Below are 16,890 nucleotides of genomic sequence, written 5' to 3'. Positions count from 1 at the left end.
TGATGCCAATTGCTGAGAAAATAGTAAGTCACTTGTATACTTAATTCTTATGAATTTTCTTTATAATATGTGTGTGTGGGGGTAGATATTTACGTACATATATACTGCTTTTTGTAATAATTGTATGGCAACATTTACAATTGACAGAAACTCGGTAAGATTTCATTAGAACTTATTTCTTCGCATATAAAAAAGTTAAAACTTGTATGAGGTGTTGTCTTGTAATATTTTCTGTAGTTTCAATTTGAACTGTATATGGGTTTGCTCTTTGTTAAAGATTCAAGAAGGATATTAGTTTAGTTTAGCTAATGTCTTGTACTCGTAATTGCGGATTTACAATTTTTTTTTTTTTTTTGTAGAATGAGCTGAAAAGTAAGGTTGAACAAGGAACATTCCAATCACAAGGGTCACATGACATTCTAGGTGAAGCTCTTCAGAAGCAGCCAAATGGAAGCAGGGTGCAAGGAGTGGGGCAATTCGTCACCCCATCTATGTACTTTCATGTCCCTGATGCCACTGAGTTAGCAAGAGAAAGAAAGATGTATCAAGAGAGTTTCCAATTCATGTCTGCTCAATTAGAACGCATGAATGCAAGGTTAAATGCGTACAGTAATACTGAAGTTGGAAGTTCTAACTTTCCTAAGCCCAAAACTTCCACTGGTGTTCAGATTGACAATGATCAACAATCCCCTGAAACTCTTGGAAAAAGAAAGGTATATGGCCTGTTACATGTCATTATTTTATTTCCATTTGTATATGCATGTATTGCTACTAATGGTATGTATTTTGATTATTGCATAGGCTGATTTCCCATCGGGTAAGTCGACTCCAAAATTTGTGAAGAGTAAAATCAAGGACAATCCCACCACAATTTCCCAAGCAACTCCTCAACAAACCCTCAAAAAAGTAGAGTGTGAAATTACTTCAAAGCCCACACCGAGAAGATCTCCTAGACTAACTCCTAAAGTACTAGATAGGCAGTTCTACTGTCATGACAAAGTACCCAACAAAGAACCACCAGTCATCAGACCAGCAAAAGTACCCAAAAAAGAACCACTGGTCATCAGACCAGCAGAAGTAGCCAAAAAAGAACCCCGAGTCATCAGACTAGCAGTAAAAGACCTCAATGTACGCGTGAAGAATACACGGGCAGCAGCACGATCAAGAAAGAATGACAGGAGTGAATATATGAACATGTTTACCATGTTCATCGAGAATTCTTTACCTCAGTTGATCAGAATTCGGCATGACACAGCAACCTTTGGTGAAATTTGGGAAACACACTTGGACAAAATGATTTATGCTGAAATCATCAAGTTTAAAGAGGTCTCAAACTGCATCATTAACATATGGATCAAGTACAGTAAATCATAACTTATGTTTTAGTAAACTTGGCCCTATTATTTTGTTTCCTATATTCAAACTTACTTCGTTATATATATTTGTTTCCTCTTAGACACCTGTATGAGGAGATGGAGAGCAATGGAAGTACTAAACCAGTTCAGTTTGGGCTTTTTGAGAAGCTATATCCAAGGGTCAGCTTTAAAGACAGGACTCAATACATTTCAAAACTGTTAGGCTTGGCAGAATTGGGACAAGTTATTGTATTCCCATATAACCCTGGGTATAACCTTTTTCATTTGCTAGTTATATTCTTTAATTTGTAGATTAATCACGAAGTTAAAAACTTTTACTTGTAATTCATGTGTGAGAACAATATTTACTTTGTTTAGTGCCCACTGGGTGTTATTGGCAATTGATATGGTGAGACGTACAACCTATTACCTTGATCCGTTGGTAGGTAGTCCTGATGATGAGCTAATGCAGATTGTCAATCAGTTAAGTTTTTTATTTGTATCTTTGATCATGCTATTTTATTTTTATGTCTTATGCTAATTATTTGCTAACGTTAGCTATGTCTCTTAATTGTAGGGGGATTCGAATACATCAGAGTTTAAATTCTGATACAAAGGCCAATGTTCAATGGATACCTGTCAAGGTAAAAATCAGACAAACCTAACTAATTATTGTTAACGTACAGTAAAAAATTAATGTAATTTTGATCTTGTAGTGTCCGAGGCAGCCGAGCAGCTTTGAATGTGGTTACTATGTGATGAAATACATGCAAGATATCATCACAAATGTGAACGTTCTGAAAAATAATGTAAGTATTGAAAATGATTTTTACAATACTGCATCATATTGTTTTAATTTATTGTTAAATGAATCAGCTCAAACACTTGTGTGCTTCTTTACAGTTATCTTTTTATTGCGTATTGTATGCATTTTATAAACTGTGAGGTACTTATAATGGTGACTATGTTGCATACTGTTGAATAGATTATATGAATATCCATATAGACATGAATTAGGATTTGGGATATACACAATGTACTGCATATCCCAACACAAAACAATTGTTTGGGTTGCAAAGTAGTTGTTAGTGGGGATGTGCTATGGTGTCGTTGCTTGTACTTTACTTTGATGAGGATAAGTTGTCATCCTAATTAAGGTTTTGTATCTACATCCATATTTGTATTAAATCGCGTACTGTTGGGGTTCACAAGTTGCTTCGACTATCAAATATTGTTGCTGTTGGGATTCACAAGTTGTTTTTTTTTTTTTAAATTACCATGATCAGGATGTTCAGTATTTACCTATATAATTTTGGATAAAACAGTAACATTGTTGGAGTTTATTTGTTGGCTTTAATTGTTAACACACAAATATATTTAAATGAATGATAATTAAGTAGTTTAGTCAAGGATTTTCGGTGAATAACTTGTTGTTTTAAAATTAAAGTTCAAGGGAGTTGAGGAATACACTGTCAAGGACCTCTCGCGACTTCGTGATCAGTGGGCTACATACGTTGCCAAGTTAATTACAGCCTACAATCCCGAGGTAACATACAAGTAATTTATGATTAGTTTTCTTTAAAACAAATCTATGACTCATTTTTTGTGTTGTGCTAATTGATTTTATATACTTGTAGGTGGAAAAAAAATGAAGGCATATGCGGACTCCAAAATCAGTGACATTGTTATCTATTTTTTCTTCTTGGCTAAATTTTCCGAAATTAATTTAGTACTTTATCATGTATACTACTTGTTCAAAGCTTAATTTAGTACTTGAACTTGTTTTTTACCCCCAAACAATGATGTATTTGAACTATTTTAATTTAACTGATGTATTTGCAAGGTGTATTGTGTGAATTGCATTACAAGATTTGGTATGTTTAATATATTTTGGGTTTATTTTAATTGTAAAATAAACATGAATAATGTGATTAAAAAAAATAAAACACAACCGGTATAGCATCGTTAATACTGACACTAATTATTTAAATGACGATAAGAATTTTTGATGTTACTGAGTCAGTGGATTCCTGATATTGTAGTCACATAAATCAGTGACATGTAAATAGTATCATTAAATGCTAACACGATTGAGTCACTATCCTTGTGACTCTCTAGTGACACAAAATACTGACATAGAAATAGTATCAACTGATACTAACATCATAGTATCACTATTGTGGTAATACTATAGTGACTCAAAATACTGACGCAAAAATCACTGACACCAAAAATTAGTGTCAGTGTGTTCTGGCTTGAGCATTACTGACACAATTAACCAGTGTCAGCAAAAGTAATTACTGACACTAAATTGGTGTCAATAAAGCCCATTTTTCTAGTAGTGTGAATTTGGGTTGTTCTACAAAAAGGGTAAAAAATCATATTTGTATGGCTTTACAGACAGTGATTATGCTGGAGATTTGGATGACAGAAGAAGCACATCTGGATATGTATTTATGTTTGGTTTAGCAGCTATTTCATGGTCATCTAAGAAGCAACCGATAGTTACTTTGTCAACAACTGAGGTTGAGTTTGTTGCAGCAGCTTCTTGTGCATGTCAAGCACTTTGGCTGAGAAATATTCTTCATGAACTTCAATTTAAGCAACCAGAGTCAACACATATCTTCTGTGATAATAGTTCAACAATTAAACTTTCAAAGAATCCGGTTCTACATGGAAGATGCAAGCACATAGATGTGAGATACCATTTCTTGCGAGACTTGACAAAAAATGAAGTCATTGATCTTGTTTATTGCAGGAGTGAAGACCAAGTTGCTGACATCTTTACTAAACCCCTCAAATTGGCTAGTTTTTTGAAGCTGAGAAAGTCACTTGGAGTTTGCAAATTGCAATTTGAAGAAGATTCTGCAGAATGTTTAAACTGAATGTTAACAACATTTAGTTTAAGGGAGGGATTGTTGGAATTTCCTTGTGTCAATAAGTTGCTTTTATGGTCCTAGTCTTTAGGAAGTTTGTTGGTAATGTTATTTGCAAGATTGTGTTTACCTAGTCTTTAGGCTATAGTTACTGGAAAGTAGTTGCAGTATTTGCTGAATAATGGCTGCTATTATTTCGTTAAGTTTGTTCATGTAACGCCTATAAAAGGAAACCTCATTGTGAATAAAATGTGTAGTACTTTCATCCATTTATCCTTGCTTTGAGTGAACTATTTCATATTCACTTATAACAATTATTTGGTAAATGTAGTAATCTAGATAAAGTTTCTCTTCTAATTTTGACTACTAATACATGTTGAGTGATCTACGCCTCTCTCAACCAAAAAGTTTACTTAAGAGTTGACGCTATGATTATATTTTTCATAATAATGACTATATATAAAGCCATTTTAGGGGTGAGTGAATGTTGGGATTAACCCAATCAAATCCAAACGTATTTGGGTTGAGAAAGTTTTGATCTAATTCAATTATGAGTACTGTTTTTCACACCCCTTTAATATTCTTCGAAATTACCGAAAGAAAAAAATAAGAATTTAATTAATCTAAAATGTCTTTACAAATCATAAACCCCTAACTATTTTTTTAACCTTATTTGTTTGATAAAGTCAAAAATAATTTTGAGATAATGAGGAAATAAATTACTTAATAATAATAATTTTATTATGAAAAAGTATGTCTAAAATGATAGTGAAGTTTAATTAAAACTCTATTGTAATTTTATGGACTTTTTTTTGTAATTTCATAAAACAAGAGATATAAAAATGAATAAGTAGTGTTTCTTATGAGCTTTAATGGGATGTTAGAAGCTCCACTCTAAAATTATTGAGTAACTTAAACCAAAAAATTCCAATAAAAATCTATTCAGGTTGGGTTAGAATTAGTTTTCAACATTTAAGTTTATTTTGTGGTGTTTATTTCTTCATCTCAAATCTAAATGAATATGAACTGAGTTGGACTATTGGCACTCCTCTGACTACCCAGTTTACAACAATTTTAAAGCTGAAACTGATTTTTTTTTTCTCTATTTTGCCTAGGTCATATATGCACTCAATTTTCAATGGAATTTGACAGGGAATGGTCTTCTAACATGATCACTATTTTGATTTTTAACAGGGTTGTTACCGGCTTTTGAGATTTTTCTGTAGTTGTATTTTGAGGTTTCAATAATTTTCGTATAAACTCTAAGATAACAGAAGTACATACGTACATGAGAAAAATTGTCGGTGAAAGAATTGTTTACGGTGGGTTTAATGAGATATAATTTTGTCCCATACGGTAATTTTAAAGAAGGAGACAATTATAAAGGGGTTTTAGAAGATTTTTGTAGAAATTTAAGTGAACATAAATTTATTTTTGTGGTTGAGTTTTTGTAACCGAACCCAAACCTATAAATAATTTGGTAACGCAGCTGTTCCAAACTGGTTGTTAAATCTGCGCGTTTGCTTGGGCTTTGGTACATGGATTTTTGGTCCACCCATAATCTCCTTATTTAAAATATTATTGATTAAAGGATAGTATTTTAGACAGTTTGCGGATATCTTGCGTTTTTTATAAATTTTTTTGAACGTTTAATTTAATCTTTTTGAATCAATCTCTCTTTTAAATCTACCCTTTTTGAATCAACCGAGGCTAAAATTATATATTATCTTTCAATCATTCAAATTAAGGAAGAAAGTTTAACTTCCAAAATTATCAACAAAATTAGATGGATGTCCTTACACAGATGCGAGGGGTATTGCAAGGGAAACATCACCACCCATAAGATAGCAAACCATATCATATGGCAAGGCTACCTAGCAAGCAAGTTGATTAATAAACTACGAAAGTCAAGTCTAATTCCAATGGTAACAAGCAATTTCTTTGGGGCTTAAGTTTTGAGTTCAGATTTCAATAGATGCATAAGTTAATAATTTAAAAAAAGAAAAATCCTACTGAAGCACTAGTAAACTAGCAAAATCTATTACCAAAACATAATCAAAGTGGTCCCAATTACTGAACCACTAGCAACGCAACAAAACACAATCACAACTTGTTCTTTGATTACATAAACTTCCCACAAGCAAATTAAACAAGTAAAAACTCACATGGACAGACGAGACACCGGTGGCTAATAATTGTTGTGGAAAAAATCAGTTTTTTTTTTTTTAAAAAAAATTTAGGATTGATCTCATACAATATATAAGAATTTGTACTATAGAAATCGTACCTTGAAAATTTGAGAAGATGAACAATCTTTGTTTTTTTCACTAAAGTGATTTAGGCTCCCATACCACGATCCGTCATCACTACTCCTGTTAGATCATGATCCGCCACCAAATAATCTTCCAGACTATGACTCAGGTTTGATCTACACTTGATGTGTGGGTGCCTTTATCACCACTAAAACAACTAGCACAAGAAAATTTCTCTCAAAATTAGAGAGAAAATCTTTTTCTCTGATTTGTATAACGTGGCCTCTATCTATTTTCTTTAGAGAAAATAAGCTTTTTTATATCTCTATTTAGTGGAAACCCTAGGCTCCATATTTATTTATTTATTAATTCTATTAAATCCCATTTGATTTAAATTAAAAATAATTAAAACAAAAGTCACGTTACTTGTTCTTGTGTTATAGGGGTCCACCTTGTAAAATAACACAAGGCCCCTTACACTCAAGCATATTAATGGAGCCTCCCACTAAATAATATATTTAGGCTTTTAACCTAAATAGCTAGTTATCTTACTTATTAATCCAGTAGCGATGCAGTCAATTAAATGAGCTAACCCAGGGATCATTTGGGAATATACAATAGTTGCTACAACAATTAATCCTGTAATTAAATAAGCCTAATCATTTAATTCGAACTCTACTCCACTATAAGATTGGAACTGACCTCCATAATTGTATGTTCGAATAATAATTCGTCCCAAGCCACACTGATTTCTTTACTGCTCAATCATTTGTACCACATCGTTAATTAAATCGATATCTCAATTGTCCAATCAATTTAATTACATCTTGTTCTTTGATACTTACTGGTTTTCTCTAATGATCATTTTCAACATACTAAATATGTTGACACACTCTGATCAGAGAATTTTATGATCAAGTGCCGAAAACCCATCAAGAGATGCGTCGTACAAATTCTATATTGTTAATCTATAACTCCAATACTCATAATTGCTCCCACCAAGATACCGGGTAATCTTGACCACAATTGTATGTCGTGCCCATTGGTAACTCAAATGGATTAACAATTACAATCATGAAATCATAACTAACTCAAGATTAAGATTATAGTAAAATCAATACTTATGAGATTTAATAAGTCTAACAATCATTTCAAGGTTAATTAAATCTCATATGTCATCCAGCTCAATGTAGTCAAACTACATCAGTAAATTGATATATGATTAAGACAAATCATTCAATTAATTAACTACAGTCTAAACATAAATAGAGCGCCCAACTCTATTTATCAACTGCGAACTTAATTTATTTAATCATAAGATAACTTGTAATTATATCTTCTGTGAATCCATATGATGATCACATAAATACATATAATATGATTAAACGGACCTTATTCAAAATATTTATGCAATTGAAAATATCTTAAATATTTTATTAATCAGAAAATAAATTAATATGCTTTAAAAGAGCATATAATCCCAACAATTATGCAAAGCAATTAAGCAAGCAAGAAACATTACAATAACATATGTCCCTTTAATTTCTAAGTTTAAAGACTGGCAAGCTGCTGGAACTTCATGGGATAAACAACGCTCTGGTCACCATAGAAAGCTTTTCTTCCAAACATAATGTTCACAGCTTCTGTTGGGATGAAGCTTCAGAGTATGCAGGAATCAGAGGAAGTCCCAGTAGTTCAGCCGAATGGATGAATTTACAAGATTTGGTTAATATGACATTAAAAATATTTGTGAAGAGTAAATAAAAGCTAATGGACAATAAAGAAAATTTTCTTTGAAAGGGGACACAATTTAAAGAGGTTATGCATATGGAAGCTTTTAGCCATTAATAAGACATGCCTACCAGATATGGTGAATTTATCCCCAAACAGATCGTACTTGCAGATTAATACAAGTTAGGTATAAGTGGGTGTAGATATAATAAATGTAAAAAATAAAAGAAAAAATTCTGTTATTTTTATTGATTTAAGATAATGACTGTGATTCTTTAGAAATAAATATTATGGGACAGTGTGAGCCCTCCCAAAGAGACATATAGAGGTTGGGGCAGAGCAATAAATGGCAATAGTCCTCCCCCCCACCCCCACAAATAGATAACTAAACAAGTGCTTTTATTTTGTTATTTTTTTTAAAAGGGATAGAAGTAGGAAACCAATTAATTAATTGTAATGAATTTGGATTTGTGTCATTGAAGCCATGACTATGAAACTCACTTCACAGATATTTCTAACTATGCTCAAGAGTGTGACACAAATTTACAAAGAAGAAAAATCTAAAAATGACATCTGTTTTATGCTTTTTTTTTAGCTAGCGAAGAAGTAATCATAATAATTCGTCAGATCAGTAATTAAAATACCCTGCATTGCATGCAATCATGGTGTACATAAATTTTCATGTACCTTCAGGATTTTGAAAAGGAAAAAAAATTATAAAAATATAAATCAAATGCATAGATAAAGAGAGTTACCAATTTCATCGACCATGGTGTAGCCGTTAGAAAAGCGGCCAGTTGGGGCACCATTGAAATCGATACCATAGGGGTAATAATTTGCTTTGGCAAAAGAAGGAAGATTGTTATTGTTGCCATTATCGATAAGTGAATCTCCAAAAATGAACAAGGCAGGCACCATTTCTCTTCCTCCTCCTCCTTGTGTTGATCCCACGGGATCCCCATCTTGCCCTAGCGCCACTTTATCATTCATGAGCAGCAGCAGCATCACAAGCAAGAAAGAAAAGATAATCCTGAAGAAAATATTAACCATTATTTGATATTTGAAAGAGAGAAAATAAACGCTATGGCTAAGTAGAGATGAATAATGTTGAGGATGAAGATGATGAAGAAGCTTTAGAGTTAAGAGGTACATGAAGGAGAGATGTTGAATTACACTATGTAGAAGATTTTATTAGCACCAAGATTTGAAGAGGATAATTAGTGCAGTAAGATTTCAGAACACGTGGCACCATCAAAGATAACGTGTGCAATGTGATAATTGATATCAACAATAGCGAGAACATAATTTTAAAGGCGCTAATTGATGTGATAGGACTTTCAACAGAAAAATATCCAGCACCTTACAAAATATAGTAGATTAAGAAAGGGACAAAAATGCGAATAATGTCGTGTTCCTTTCTCCATTAGAAAGATTTATAAGAGTGATGTAGTATGCGACGTGGTGGATATGGATGCATGCCATTTGTAAGCATTAGTTTGATTTAAAGTTGAAGTTATGCATGGCAAATATTAGCACAAACTCTTTCTTTTGATTTAAAGTTGTAGTTATTTAGTACCTCTTTAATGACAACACCTCCACCAAAACCAGCGCTCACTACTTCTCCACCCAAACTGCATCCAGTTCAGCTACTATTATATTGACTTATGTAAATTTCCAGAAATAAATTACTGTATGTTTAATTTTCAATAGAACATAATAATGGGAATTAGGAACATAAACCATTTTTCTCCACCCAAACTGCATCCAGTTCAACTGCTGTTATATTGACTTATGTAAATTTCCACAAGCAATTTAATGTATGCTTAGTTTTCAATAGATCTTAATATTGGGAATTGTGGAAAGAAACCATTAGTAGAATAGTAGCCAATATGGAAATTTCGCTGTATGTTCCAAAAACAAATTAATGTATGCTTAACTCCTTATCCAGTGCTTTTTTATAAATTAATTTGTTTGTGGAAATTTTTATAGTGGCTACATTCTACTAATGCCTTCTCTGGAGTTCTTCTAGCTACTTTGTGAACTTTACATACTGGTCAAGTGCTTACTTATTTACATGGCTAAACTGCTGCAATTGCTCTTTGCACCTATAAAGTATTTTAAGCAATTCTTTAAAACCTTTCCGCTTGTATCAATCATTCCAAATAGAAACGGAATAAATTAGCATCAAGAAAATGACATTTCACTATCAAGTCTATGCAATGTCACTCTCATTTTGTTTCAACTGCTTCTTTTTCTTTGTCACTGTGCAGACCGACTGAGTTTGACCAAAGCAAGCTAAACCAAAATTCTCAAAATTTAGATTTCTCTAATGGAAAAATGGATTTTATTTAACGGCTTTAACACCCAATTTTGCTGTTGAAATTTCATCGTATTGTATATGTTGTTTTGCTACATGTGACATTTGCATACTTAATTTAATACTTTATTTATGGATTGTTTAAATCATTTTAATAGCTAGCCAGTTTATTGTTGTGGACAAGTTTTATTTCAATAATTTTGTCTTTTTCAGTAGAAATCTAAAAACAAGTCTTGCTTCTATTCTTCTCTATTTTTAGTCGTGATTCAGTCTCTTAAGTTGTTACTAGCTCCGCGATTCTTGGAACGAATAGCAAAAGGTACTTCTATTTTTTTCTATTTCTCTATTTTTTGAAAATTATATTATTTGCTCTTTCCATGATTTATGGTATATGGCTTATAATATTACTGTTATAATTAGTCATGATGAAGATATAGGTTTTCTCTTGCTGTTAAGTGTTATTTTTTATTGTATTTTAACTGCTGTTTTCTTGTTGATTTTGTAACTTTAATAGTTGTTCTTATGGTTGGAAACAATATCAAACTCCAATATTAATAAAACTGAACAAATGAAATGTGATGCATTTGTAGGAAAGTTAATAGTCTAAATATGGATAAATCTTGGATGTTGATGGATAGAAAGTCTCTAGGATATGAGAAGGAGTTTCTTGCATGGTGACTTAAAGGAGGAGATATTCATGGGGCAACCTAAATGATTCAATGTTAAAGGCAACAAAGAAAGTGTATGCAAGTTGAAGAAAAGTTTGTATTGACTGAAATAGGCACCAAGACTATATTACAAAAAGTTTGATTTTTTTTACAGAGAATCATGGTTTTAGCAATATTATGTCTGACCATTCTCTTTTTGTAAAGAAGCTTGGTGATAATAATTTTATCATTCTTTTTCTTTATGTGGATGATATGTTAATTGTTGACCATGATGCTAGTAAGATTGATAATCTAAAGAAAAAGCTTAGCAAGTCATTTATAATAAAAGATCAAGGATCGAAAAATACATTCTTGGCATGACGATTTCCTATGACAGAAAAATTGACAAGTTATGGTTATCTCAAGAAGCATTTATTGAAAGTGCTCTTGAAAGAATTAACATGAGCAAGGCAAAATATGTTTGTTCTCCACTTGCAGGCCATTTTAGGCTTAGTTCCAAGCATTTTCCTACAAGGGAGAAAGAGAAGCAGCAGATGAAAGGACTATTTTATGCTTCAACACTTCGCAGACTGATGTACGCCATGGCTTGTACCAAATATTGCCCATGCAGTTGGTGTACTCAGTCAGTTTCTTTATAGTACAGGCAAAGAACACTGAACAACAGTTAAATGGATCCTCAGATATCTCAGAGTCACTTCCAAGGCATGTTTATGTTTTAATGGTGACAAGCTGTGTTATAAGTGTACAACATATATGGCAAGAGATGTTGATCCTGGAAAATTCCTATCAGGATATTTGCTTACCTTTGCAAAGGGTAGTCTAAGAGGATTTCAAACTTCGTGTTGTTTTCTCCACCACAGAAGCAGAGTATATTGCAATCACTAAAACCCTTTGTGGTGAAGAATTTCTTTCAAGAGCTGGATGTGAAACAAAATAGCTATGTCGTGTACTGTGATAATCAAAGTGCTCTCAGTTGGCAATGAATTTAACATACCATTCGAAATTCAAGCATATTAATGTGAGGTATCAATGAATACAAGACGTGCTTGAAAAGAAATAGTTGCAGCCTGACTATATTCATGAAGAATATGTCAGATATGATGACAAAGTCGTTGCCCAAGGAGAAGCTGAAAGACTGTCAGCAGAGAACGGGCTTGGTAGTGCCCCCCATATGATCTGATGGGAAGATTTGTTGAATCCATCTCATTTGGGTGGCCCAAACCAAAGTTTCCATTAGTTTGGGTGTTTAAGAAATTAAAGGAAAGATGTTATGGCTAATTGAAAATTGTCATCAAATTGGGCTTTGAAAATCACCTGGCTATAAAAGAAAAAGTAGACAAGTGAAGTAGCAGCCTTAAAAACATAGAAAAGATGAGAGACAAAAAGAAGACAGTGGCCAACTCAATTTGAGGGTAAGGATTTTAATCTTTGAATGGACGATCGAAAGGCAAACTTAATCTCCCAAATTTGGAAGGTAAATTTTTGGCATCGCCCTCTACATTCTTACTGGTCTTGATTTTTATTTCATTCTCTCATTGGCTGTTATCTGAGATACCCACTTGTTAGAATGAAAAATATTAGACTATTACTATGAGCAAGATTGTTGAGATTCTTGATATTGTTTGCCTCTAGTATTATTTAGAGAAGAATTTGTGCAGTAATCTCATTATTAATATAATGGAAGGTTATATTGGACTATGGTCCTGTGGTTTTTTCTCGATTTGAGTTTTCCACATAAAATAATTTGTATCTCTTATGGTTGATTTATTGTTTTCAATTGTGTTGGTTTATTTTTTGATTGTTTATTTTTTATACACATTCCGATTTTATCATATAAAGAGGGAAAAATTTAGTGTTTGCTTAATTTGCAGTTACTCATGTAAGTTCCTTTCCTAGCAACACGTGGTTCTCCTTTTTCTTTTGCCTGCCACGACCTCAACTTTTGAGGTTGTAGATTTGAGTACTACTCCTTGGACCTCTAATTTCATATCTCATTATATAGTTAAATGTGGGTAGATATATCTCCACAAAGTTTCATTATATAGTCCACATGATAAGTGATTTTTTTTAAAATAAATAGATAAACTTATATTAATAACCTACTTATTTATTTCAAGGGATAGCATTATAGTTTACTAATCATTTTCATAATCGAAGTGATAAAGGTTATTAAATTCACTTCTTTGATGGAGGAAGTGTAAAGTCTTCTGAGTTATGAAATATTGTTATAAAAAGGGTTTCTAGCCTATCCAAGTCTATGCTTGTTAAGAATTTATTTTCCATCACAAGAGAAAGGCTATAGAGTAGAAAAAGTAAGAAGATACTTTTATAAAATTTAGTGAATGTAGAGAACACTTGAAGCTTGAACAAGTATGATTGCAGGAAGATTTTATCTTAATTAATTTAATTCTTTTACAATATCTTTTATAAATATGTAGGATAAATATATTTTAAAATAAAATAAAACTTTTGAATTGTACTATAATATTACAAAATTGACGTATGATTGTATCAACAATCTTTTTATCCTGATCAATATGGAAAATATTAGCAAGTTCTTTCATTGTAACGTATTAATATTCAGAAAAAAAATTGAAAAAACGAATCCAACGGCCTTATTTTCTTTGTGTTTTAATTTTTCTTTTCTTTTGAATGCTGTTATTGACCTCTATTATTTTTGTATTTTGATTTCACCATGATGGTTCATCAACTCATACATCAGGTAAAACTTACATCACATTAGCTGTACGTTACACATAAAATTTTAAACCTTAGAAAAGATAATAATTATTAAAAAGGTCAATTTGAATTTGTCTTATCAGCATCCTCTGGAATCTTGTCTTGACAGCAGCCTCCGGAATCACAGTCGAAAAAGAAATTAAAAAAAAATTAACTTCGCTGATTGATGGGCGCTTCATTGGCATAAAGATTATATATATATATATATATATATGAACCCGAAAAAAAAATGGCTTTATAAACGTTTTTGGTCACACCTCTTTTTAAGTTGCCTTTAAGGCAAATAAGGCCTTGTCTGGATGTCAGGATTAAGTATCCAATTGGATTAATTTTAAGATTAAATATTTATTTCATATTTAATAAATTTACTTGAATTGAATTAAAGGAAACTAAATTTGAATTTAATTTTAAATTATCGGATTAGTAATCCTAATTTACACGAGTTCAATCTAACAGCTCCAAATATTTGTTTTTTAAATCAAACAGGTTAACGGTTTAAGCGGTTGCTTTAATACAAATAAGATTTGACGGACATAGATACTTGAGGCAATTGTAGACCGAAATTGGTATAAGAAGATCCCAAACATCATGTAATTGAAACTAAATTAAAGTGATTCCGACATCGATCTTCACTTCTTGAGGGAGCATATATGATGAAAATTGGTACAAGAGAATTGTAAAATTAATTCAACAATTCCGAGCACGAATAAGAAAATTGTCTCTCACGTGCGGGCAACCGACGACTGGATTGCTATGCTATTAGGACGAGTGATTCGGTTGTTGAGTTGTTGTGTGGTGTTGGTGTAGAAGTCAAATTGAAATTGAAGAGTCCAAACCAAATTGGTTTTTGATGATTTAATACCTGGATACAGTAGCAAGTCCTTCTCCATATTCTAAACTTTAAAACACTAAACTTGCCATTTAATCCGTGGTTGTTGGTGTGCTTGGCATTAATTTGGTGCTTGTTGGCCATTGATTGGTCATGAATTTGGTGCCCGATGGCCATTGATTCACCGTTGACCAGTGGCATTAATTCTCCATGACGGCAGCAAGGCAAGAACCCAAGTTGTACGTATAAAGTAACCGCACTCCTGTTTGATTTAATATATATATATTTATGCAGCGATGGCCATGATTGGCAGCCTCCAGAATCTTCTTTGGCAGCAGCCTTTGGAATCACGATCTTTCAAAGAATAACGTGAATGAAAAGCCTCATTCATCTGGAGTCAAAGCTATAAGATCAGGGGTGGGGCCGGCGTCGAAAAATATATTAAAAAATTAACTTCTCTGATTGGTAGGCGCTTCATTGGCAGAAAGATTATACACACACACACACACATATATATATATATGAACCTGAAAATTAAAAGAAAAAATGGCTTTATAAATGTTTTCGGTTACGACTCTTTCTAAGTTGCCCTTATGACAACTGAGACCATGTTTGGATGTAGGATTAAGTATCCAATTGCACTAATTCTAAAATTAAATATTTATTTTATATTTGATAAATTTATTTGAATTGAATTAAAGGAGACTAAATTTGAATTTAATCCTAAAATCATCGGATTAGTAATCCTAATTTACATATTTGTTTAGTTGGATAAAATTAAAGAAAAATTATCTGTTAATATTAATTAATCAATTAATTTTTATTTATGATTTACTTAAGATTTTTATTTATTATATATGATCTAATTAAATTGACAATTTTACTTCTAATAACTCTTGAGATTAAATTTTCATTACTTGTATATTTAATAATTTATAAATTAACCATTTAATAACTTATTGCATTAGTGATTGTATAAAATTTAATAATCACTAATATAATATTAAAAAATAATCATGAAAATTAAAAATACCAGAATTAATTGATTTTATATAAATTTTTTTAAATATTTGATAAAAATTAATTAAATTTTTAAATTTTTTATTTCTTTTTCATTTGTTTATTATATTATGACTACCTAATAACTTATTTACAATATACTTAATTTTCTAATTAATTGCTTTTTAAATTTGTTTCCTTATTGTTATAAAATTTCATGAATAACTGATGTTCATATTCAAATATCAACTTAAATGCTATTTGATATCATTGAAATATAATTTAACATAGTTCAATCTCGTACTACACCAAACATAAGACAGTATAATATAATCCGACTTTATCCAAGTAATCTAATTCAGTCTTATTCTAATAATTAATCCAATCCAATTTTGCATGGCAAATTTGGCCTAAAGTCATAAAAATTGATATTTGAAAATTTCGATGAAAGTGAAGTATTCGTTTGCTTTTCTTTATTTTATTTTTCTTTTGGACAAGAATCTTCTCTCTCTCTCTCTTTTAGTCTCTTTTAATGAAATAAGTGGTTAATATTGAATTTTAAATTTTAATGTTAACAATTAAGCCAGAATGTTTCACTTTATTTATAATTAAGCTGCCTTTTTTCACTAAATTCGGAACACTAAAAAAGACTAGATGAGAAAAAAAAAACTAAGTAAGAATTATAATCCTTTTTTAAAACATGTTCTAATAGGAAAAAAAATGTAAAACTAATATTTCCTCACATGAAATGTTAATATATTATAATCAAAGGAAAAACTTATGTCAGGAAATAATTATAGTTCCTCATTTCAACTAAAAGCTCTCTGTTTGACGATAAATTTTAGAATAAATCAGGGGTAATACAACTAATCAATGTATATGTGACGTGTGTAATTGGATTTAATATAAGTACCACTTACATGGTAATTTTTCAAATAAATGCACACATTCTATAATATTATTGACTTATTGTGTAACTGACATAATACTTCCGATATATTTTAGAATTCCTCTTGTTTGATAATAGGATCTCATTTGAAATGTTTGATCTTTTAAATTACTTCCAATACATCGCTATAAAAAACTATTGAACAATACATCGCTATAAAAAACTATTAAATACA

General features: G+C 31.4%; 1 protein-coding gene and 1 pseudogene across 2 annotated transcripts in view; one reads left to right on the top strand and one right to left on the bottom strand.

Annotated features, from left to right (window-relative positions):
* LOC127898708 (GDSL esterase/lipase At1g71691-like) overlaps window positions 1-9,361 on the bottom strand; it is a 50,091-nt pseudogene extending 40,730 nt beyond the window's left edge.
* The window catches only part of LOC102630049 (caffeic acid 3-O-methyltransferase-like), a 96,538-nt gene that overhangs the window by 15,347 nt on the left and 64,301 nt on the right, over window positions 1-16,890 (top strand). The window lies entirely within an intron of this gene.

Source organism: Citrus sinensis, chromosome 3 (assembly GCF_022201045.2).
Source record: "Citrus sinensis cultivar Valencia sweet orange chromosome 3, DVS_A1.0, whole genome shotgun sequence".
Lineage (NCBI taxonomy): Eukaryota > Viridiplantae > Streptophyta > Magnoliopsida > Sapindales > Rutaceae > Citrus > Citrus sinensis.
Note: the sequence above shows the minus strand (reverse complement) of the source record. Positions and strands in the feature narration are given on the sequence as shown.